Here is an 8,667-nt window from a genome sequence, read left to right on the forward strand (position 1 = left end):
CTCTTTCCCTACACGCCGCCCTCCCGAGCTTTGGAGTAGATGAGAGGTAGAAATATATATATATATGTGTGTATATATGAAATAAAGTGTTCATGTTTCACTGTGATTTGGCTCCAAAATAAAGCATTAAATTAACAAGAAAACTCTAAAAACTAACAAAAGAATAAGCAAAAGACTCTGTAAGGCCCTTTGCTTTGCTGCTACCTTCTTTCCTTGTGGTCCTCAACAACCTTCTATGAAATATTTAATGATCATCTCCTGCTGCTGTGCCTCGATTTCCCAGGACACCACCAAGATTTTCCATGTCAGGTACACTTTGGAACAGCTGGAGCACAGATCCAGGTTATAGACCCCCGCTGACAGAAACTGACTGTGTTTCAGCCTTCCTGCAGAGCTGTATTACCTGCGCTCCTCAGTAAATGTGCATTGAATCAGAAGGTGCTGAAAGGTGCTTGCAACACCAGTTTTCACTCAAGAGTTTCTCTCCTTAGAAGAAGGTGGAGGACGCATGGCTAGTTTCAGCAGAACTGCATTTACGTTACCTTTCTTCGAATGAAACACCTATCAACGTTGTGTTGGGAAACAGATGGAGACGTTGTGTTACTGCAATTTTCATTTAGCCAATGTTTCAACTTGATCTGGGCTTCAGGATATTTTCATAACTGTTCTTGGATTTACGGCATTCAGCACATTTTCATGCAACGGCATCATTGGAACACAATCACCTGCACCGACGCCAGGTTCTTGAGGGGAAACGGCTGCACAAATCGTTGGTTGTCCCCGAGGCACAAGCCAACAACATTAACAACCACATCACAAACGTCAGCTTTGAGGGATTACAGCAATCTGTAATGTTGCATGTGCTCTTACACAAATGAGAATGGATGGGACTGGTGGGAATCATGCAAACGTTTTTTTTTTTTTTTTTTTTGGTCTGTAATTTGAGCTCAAGCTTTTTAAACTCACACTCAATTTGTGGTTATCTTCTGTTTGTGATAGAAAAACCAGAGCTGGTCCACATCAGTACCATCATTTGCTGCTCTGTTAGAAACCATGAAACCAGCAAGTTAAACATTTATGTTGATATCAATACGAGAAAGTTGTTAAAAGATAAAGGATTTTTTTTCTCCAAGTCCTAATTTTTACATAAAGCTTTTCATGCTTGTTTAACAACCTTTATGCTGTCGACCCAGAAGATGACAAATGAATGCAGTAAATCATTTAGTCTCTTATAGGAACTGCCACTTTGATTAAAAGTGCATTTAAAAAGCTTCAGGTTTAAAATCCCTTCACCTATTTGTCTTATTGTTATGCTTGTAGATACACACTCTGATAGAAGAGCCTCGACCTGAGATCTGTGCAGCTCCCAGGAGGCAGCACTTCAGCTCCCTGACTGCAGCGTGGGAGAACGAGCAAAGGAGAAGGGGCTGCTGGGAGCCTGGTAAACCTAAAGTGCTGCACGCATCAGCATATTATAACAGATGTCTCAGTTTTGAAGAATTTCTTACTGTTGGGGCTGGGGGGGGGGGGGGGGGGGGGGGGGGGGGGGTTGGAATGACACTGATGGTATTTTAGATAAAGCATGTAATTTACAGTTAAGAGTTATTAAAAACACTTTAAATACTGTTTCACTGAACAGTTTTATTATGTAAGAAACAACTTTTTTGGCTCACTCACAAGATATTTAGTAATTTTTCAGTGTGATTTCTTTGTACTATAGAAGTGTAAAGAGTGATGTGCAGGTTTGTGTAAAGATTTCCCTGACCTTCTCTTTACTCACCTTTCACCTGTCCTGCTTTTAGCTGCTTTCCTAACAAAGACTGAGTTTTAACTTGCCTCCAGTGGGTTTACCAAAATGAACACACAACACACATAATTTAATTTAATTTAATTAGTTTAAGCTTTATTTATGTATTTATTTAAGCTATAATTTACAGGGAGTGGTGGCGCAGAGGTTAGAGAAGGTGGGCCTGTGATTGGAAAATCGCGGGTTCAAGCCCCAGTACCGACAACATCAAAAATGTGGGTGGGGTAGGTGAAGTACCCACACCTGCCCCCACCCTCATTCGTCTCTGAGCCTTTGAGCAAGGCCCTTAACCCCCCACTATCTGCTCCTTCGGGTGTCCTACATGGCAGCTCTCTGCTCCACACAGAGGGCTGTGGTAGCTCGGTGGTCTGTAGTTGCGTCAGGAAGGACATCCGGCGTAAAAAATAAACTGCCAAATCTTCATGCGACTTAGTTCGCTGTGGCGACCCCTAATGCAGGGAGCAGCCGAAAGAAGAAGAAGAAGAAAAGAAAGTTTAAGCTTTATTTATACAGGTGGTCTCATTGAGTCACGAGGACTTATTTTCAAGAGAGACCTGTTTGGGAGAACATGGTGGGGGGTTAAGGACTTTGCTCAAGTGCCCAGTGTGGGGCAAATGTGGGTGGAGGCAGGTGTGGGTGTTCCACCATGTTCCACCCACATATCTCTTCTTTACTAAAATTATACAATTAATAAAACCAATAGGAAATCCCTGACATACATTATGGGACATCTTCTCAGCAGATTTATTGGATTTTTAATTTTAAGCCTGTAGACCAGTGGTTCTCAAACTGGATGCGGGGCCCCAGACCCCTGGGAGTCTGCGAGCTGGTGCTTTTGGGTCCGCAATTTTTAATTTTTTTAAATTTTATTTATTTATTTATTTTTACAAGCTTGTATATATTTAACAACCTTTTAAAATACACAAAAATGCTGGAAGTCACATCTACTTTATTCAGAATTTTCTGGGGCAGGACCCCCAGACCCCCCTCACCACCCCACCGGCCCAACTGCTATTTGCATTCCGGCATCGATCTCTGTTTGTATGTCCAAACAGGTCTCAATTATAAACAAGTCTTCGAGGCTCAATGTGATTTATCTGTTTAAAAAAAAGGTTGAATGAATGAATCAGTTTACAAACTGATCCCTGTACTTGGTCTGACTACTGTTACGATTCTGTTCAGTTTTATGTCAACAGTTTTCTGTAAAAATTTGAAGATGTGGTAATACAGTAGAATGGTTGTTTGTCTTGTTTGCCTCTATGTGTCCCTGTGATGGACTTGCGACCCGTCCAGGGTGTACCCCGCCCCTCGCATAGTGATTGCTGGACATGGGCACCAGCGACCCCCGTGATCCAAAATGGAATAAGCGGGTAAAGATAATAGATGGATGGATGGATGGTAATACAGTAGTCGTCGCTACTTTGCGGTTCGTTTATCGCAAACTCGCTCTATTGCGGTTTTTCAAAATAAGACTGGACATGACACACAATTGGCTGATTGATGGATACGCCGCACGACAGGCATGGATTTTTTATTTAAAATAAATCATTTAAAATTATTTAGCACCTGCTGCACCTTTGTGCAGCCCATACTGCAGGATAAACTTCCTGCTGTAGCTGATCAGCTGATCTCTGTGCAGATCGGAGAAATGGGCGTGGCCAAGAACGCTTGCAGGTGATAAAGAGCAGAGGAGGCAGGGAGCTGATATCATGACATTCTGTGCTCTTTTAGTGTTTAGAAACATTGTTTAGGATATTGCAAGAGTGTGGGAAGGTTTTAAAATGCCTTAAATAAACACTAAAATAAACAACTACTTACTACTTGTACAACTATTCCTACTTCATGGTTTTTCACTTATCGCGAGGCTTCAGGGTGCGGATCCCCCGTGATAAATGAGGGACTATTGTACATTTATTATGGTTATTATGTGAATAGGTAAAGTTTTAAAGTGTTTTTTGATGTTGTTAATTTTCTCAAAACTGTAATTTTTGGAAGTTGAAATTAAGATTTTTGTTAATCAAGTGTGTCTTGAATGGAAAAATATCCCATGTTTAAAAGTATAAAAATTGTATTAACACTATTAACAAACAAGTCTGAAGTATTTGTGTTACACAAATATTTCCATTGCATTAAAGAGACAAATTTAATAAACATGAGTGTTATGAGGGGGTCCCTGACAACACAGAGACCACCAGCTGCTGGATTTTATTTTATTAACCTTTATTTAACCAGGCAAATCCCATTGAGATCACAGATCTCTTTTGCAAGGGAGGCCTGGACCTGAAAGCAGCCTAACATGCATGTTTTTGGTCTGTGGGAGGAAACTGGATACCCAGACCAAACCCACGCAAGCACGAGAAGAACATGCAAACTCCATACAGAAAGACCCCAGGTCCAACTGGGGATTGAACCCAGGACCTTCTTGCTGTGAGGCAACAGCGCTAACCACTGAGACGTCGTGCTGCCACATGGCGTTTGCTGCTTTAACTATAATCCACAGTTCCTCCTCCAAACACACCCTATGAATCACGTTCAGAGATCATTAGGTTGTATCTGCAGAGAACAGAAGAGATCAGTCTGTAACGTTACATGTGTTTCAGGCCTGTTTGGTATGTATACCACTTCAGCAGCTGTTCGAGTACAAATCAAAGACAGGGACTTGATGAAGCTTGCTTGCGGACAGAGTAAGGGCACACTTGAGCAATGAGTGAACGTCAGAAATGTCAGATATTGTGCTGATCCAACAAATATTCCTGTTTTTAACAACAGAGTCACTGGAGAGAATGGCTGAAATGATTTGACACATAAAATCAGCTTTCAACATTTAGATTGAGAATGATTCATGAAGACTTCTGAGAGTTGTGAACTTCCAGTGACTTGGGTCTTTTCCACGAGCTTGTTTTGTGTTACACCATGTCCTCCTGAAACCTTAGAAGGTGTTTGATCTGCTGTTCTGTATGTGGCCCGGACCATTTATATGCCCTTGGCATATCAAATGGTGCAACAATGGCATGCAATCACTCTGGCCTTGACTTCCATTTGAAAATTATTTGTCTGGCTGTACAAGAGGAGACCTGCTTCAAACAAAAATGCCCGTCTGAAATTACACAGCAATTTATGTGTCATCTATAATCACTGTGCATCCACTCTGGATCTTGTGACAGCCAATAATTAACAAAGTGATTTTTTTTCCTCTTTACTCTTTTGCTTTAGAAAAATATCTGGATTCTCTGGTTGTTCACGCCTAATATGAGCTTTGATATTGGAGAGGGTTTTGATAGAAGGGGGAGATATTACACCTCAGTAGATGTGGATGTGATTTCACAGCATCTTTTTGAGATTTGATACACTTTAAAGTGCTTGATAATAAGTTACGTGTGATGTACTCTGGTTTAAAGCTGTATGGGGACGTATATAATCCCTTCAAATTGAGCTGCTGCTTGTTGCTAGTGCGAGAAAAAATATCCCACCTCAAAAGGAACATTATCTCATCCTTCTGGTAACTAAAGGAAAAATACATGATAAAATGTTCCAGACTAAGAAGTATGATGTGTATACAAACACTGCATGAGCTGTAGGTAGAAACAATGTGCAAACATGTAAAACATTACTCTGCAAATGATAAACAAAGTACAAACACTGTAATGCAGCAACATTAATTAAATACATAAATAAACAAATAAATAAATAAAAACAACAGCAGTGCAATTTGTAAAGCTTGTACCTAATAAAAGGGCATTTTGTTTAAAGTGATCATTCATAACTTTTGAAGCTGAGTTTTGTAAAACGATTAGAAACAAGTACCAGTAATATCTTTCTTGTCTTGTTTCTTTCTTGATAGAGCTTTAAATTTCCACAGTTTGGAGTGAATAAAGCTCAATTTTAATTGAATGGACGCGCTAAAATGCTAGTCCAAATGAGGCCAAACTCAAATTGGATTTTGGCCATGTTTAAAACACTTCAGTGCCAAAACGTTTCTTAGGGTTAATGCAAATGCCGTCATCCTTCCCAGTGATGTGTATTGTTTTAGGATGGAAAGTATCCACTTTGGCCTTTGACTTCAAGGTCCAAGGTTCTTTATTGTCATTTGCATCACATGTGATACATGAGGTGGAATGAAATTGTGTTCGCAAGGTCCCAGTTACACGCAAAAATATAAAGTATTATAAAAAAGTATACAAGGATCTAGTGTATACGCTAAACAATATTAATATAGTAAAACAACATCGTAAGACCAAAAATTTGGTCAGAATTAAATTATTTTCTTCAAACTGAGGCGATTCAAAGAGCTGTCTCATAAAGGAAAGTTATTAATTACTCATAATCTTTCTGGAAAATCCTACTTTAAAAACAATGAACATTCTTTTTAAGTCTAACAAAAATGCTTCATTTTGGGAATAAACATCAAGTATTTTCTGCACAATACAAATTCGTCCAAAGTATTTTTATTCAAGTTACATTTGAATATTTTCTTGTATGTTCAGATCTATTAGGGGTGTTTGCATGTTCCAAGTTCTTTTGTAATAAAATACTTCTGTGATGTACCTTGTACATTTTTTTTATTTAATTCAAAAATAAAATTTAACGGCAAAAATCTTAAATATGTGTTTTCCCACATCTACTCAACACGTCATGTGTCATTACCCGGAGCTGGCTTGCTTTATTTATTTGTTATAATCCATTTTTATTTATTTGCATTTGTTTTGTTTTTTTTGTCACAATATACTTCATAATTTATCCTAGGCTAAATTCAGATTCAAAGATGTGTCTGTGCTAATAAATACAGTGTCAAGCCTTTGTAAAAATTGTATTGATCTATTTTTTTAATTAATCTTTGAATAATATTTGTGGTTTTTTTTAACTACAGTTTGAAAGCACAAACAGAAAAATCCCTCTGAAAAAATAAAAACTCAGCTCACAAACATGCTATGTAATATACTCTTTTGAGTGTTTGAATGTTAAATTCCTATGTTATATATTTTATAAGAGTAAAGGTAATTTTAAGATGTAGATTTTAAGCATTCACTGTGGGCTCTTCTCACTGGGACCCCCCTTTTTTAACAGAGAGCTCTTCCAATACAAATTGCTCCGTGTGGTCTGTGGCTTGGGCCAAAAGAAAAGGTTTTGTATTGTTTGGGAGATATTATTGTTCTGTCGTGCCCTTGGAGCCATGAATGAAATTCACCACAGCCATGTTTTGGTGGGAATCAGTTTCTTCAAGCTGTACAAATAAAACAGAACTACTCGGAACAAGATTTTATGACAGTTGAGCAAACATGCATTTTATTGATTTAAATGACCCAAAGTCCAACAATTTTAACTCAAGGCAAAGATTTCCAGGTCACATCTCAATAATTATTGTGTATTAAAATTTTCATCATAAGATCCATTTCACTGGTTAAACATCCTGATAAAAATAATTTAAAATGTAATTATAATTAAACATTCAGTTTGTCTCCACTCCTCATCAGCATACTGTTCTTAAAAAAATAGTGAACTTGAAGTTCAGGCTTGGGGCATCACGGTGGCGCAACTGGTAGAGCTGCTGCCTCTCAGCGAGAAGGTCCTTGGTTCAAACCCCGGTCCAGGGGCCTTTCTGGGTGGAGTTTGCATGTTCTCTCCGTGCATGCGTGGGTTTTCTCCGGGTGCTCCGGTGTCCTCCCACAGACCAAAAACATGCATGTTAGGCTGATTGGTAACTCTAAATTGCCCCTAGGTGTGAGTGAGAGAGTGAATGGTTGTTTGTCTCGTTTGTCTCTATGTGTCCCTGTGATGGACTTGCGACCCATCCAGGGTGTACCCCGCCCCTCGCACAGTGACATGGGCACCAGCGACCCCCGTGACACAAAATGGAATAAGCGGGTAAAGATAATGGAAGTTCAGGCTTGTCAAACATTGACCAGACATGCAAATATCTAGAATAAACTGGCTGTATATACTGAGAATATATTAATGTTCTTCTGACGACATTTAAGGAAAAACAATCTTCATTAATTCTTCAACTATCCAATTTATTTATTTATTTATTTTACATCTTTCTGCAGATATTTCTGAATCCCCAGTACAAAAATACCCATGTGATGTCATTGCAGCTGTCTTAGGGGTTCAGACCCCGAGAGGAAACAGCTCCTGACTGAATGGCAGCTGACTGCACGAGCTGCTCATCAACACCAAAAACAAAACTAAAATGGGAAAAGCTGTTCATTCAACAACAGTCGGGGCTCATTTTACCACAAAGTAAAGAATAGGAGTTAAAATAAAAACAATCGATTTTATACCTGTTGTATTTTAACCAACGTGTGTCACAGATGTAAGACTCACAACATCTGTATGATCTAACATATGTTTTCATCGTGCTGTTGCCAGAGGTGGCACTTCCTGTCAGAAATGAGACTCTCCTTCCTAACCTTGACATTAGTCCTACAGACTGCACATGCACACATGCACACATGCAAACATGCTCAGACCCATCAGGATGGATCCTCAGGATTGTGTGACTAAAACCTTAACCTCTGGAACAGAACCATGACACTAAAATTGAACCATTACTGGGTTTAATGGGCCTGCACTGTTGGTTTTGAGCATTAGATTCAAGCAAAGATTTAATAAGAAAATCATTGTTTCTATCAACATTAATAAAGTTTAAACAGAGTGGAAATAGTCACATAATTTAGAATAATTTCTTTAAAAATATATCATTTCAGCATACAGTTCAAACAAACTTGGATTCCTCATCATCATTGGAAACTGCGAGCTAGCTTCTACACGTTTCTCTCTTTTGCAGCAACTGAACACATGCAGCTCATACAGATTTGGCACTTTCTCTAATACCAGAACTGACTGTTAAAACATGAACTGAA

General features: G+C 38.9%; 1 protein-coding gene across 1 annotated transcript in view; it reads left to right on the top strand.

Moving 5' to 3' along the window:
* The window catches only part of LOC119412761 (caM kinase-like vesicle-associated protein), a 26,157-nt gene that overhangs the window by 3,437 nt on the left and 14,053 nt on the right, over nucleotides 1-8,667 (top strand). The window lies entirely within an intron of this gene.

Source organism: Nematolebias whitei, chromosome 7 (assembly GCF_014905685.2).
Source record: "Nematolebias whitei isolate Nwh7 chromosome 7, NemWhi1, whole genome shotgun sequence".
Classification (NCBI taxonomy): Eukaryota; Metazoa; Chordata; class Actinopteri; order Cyprinodontiformes; family Rivulidae; genus Nematolebias; species Nematolebias whitei.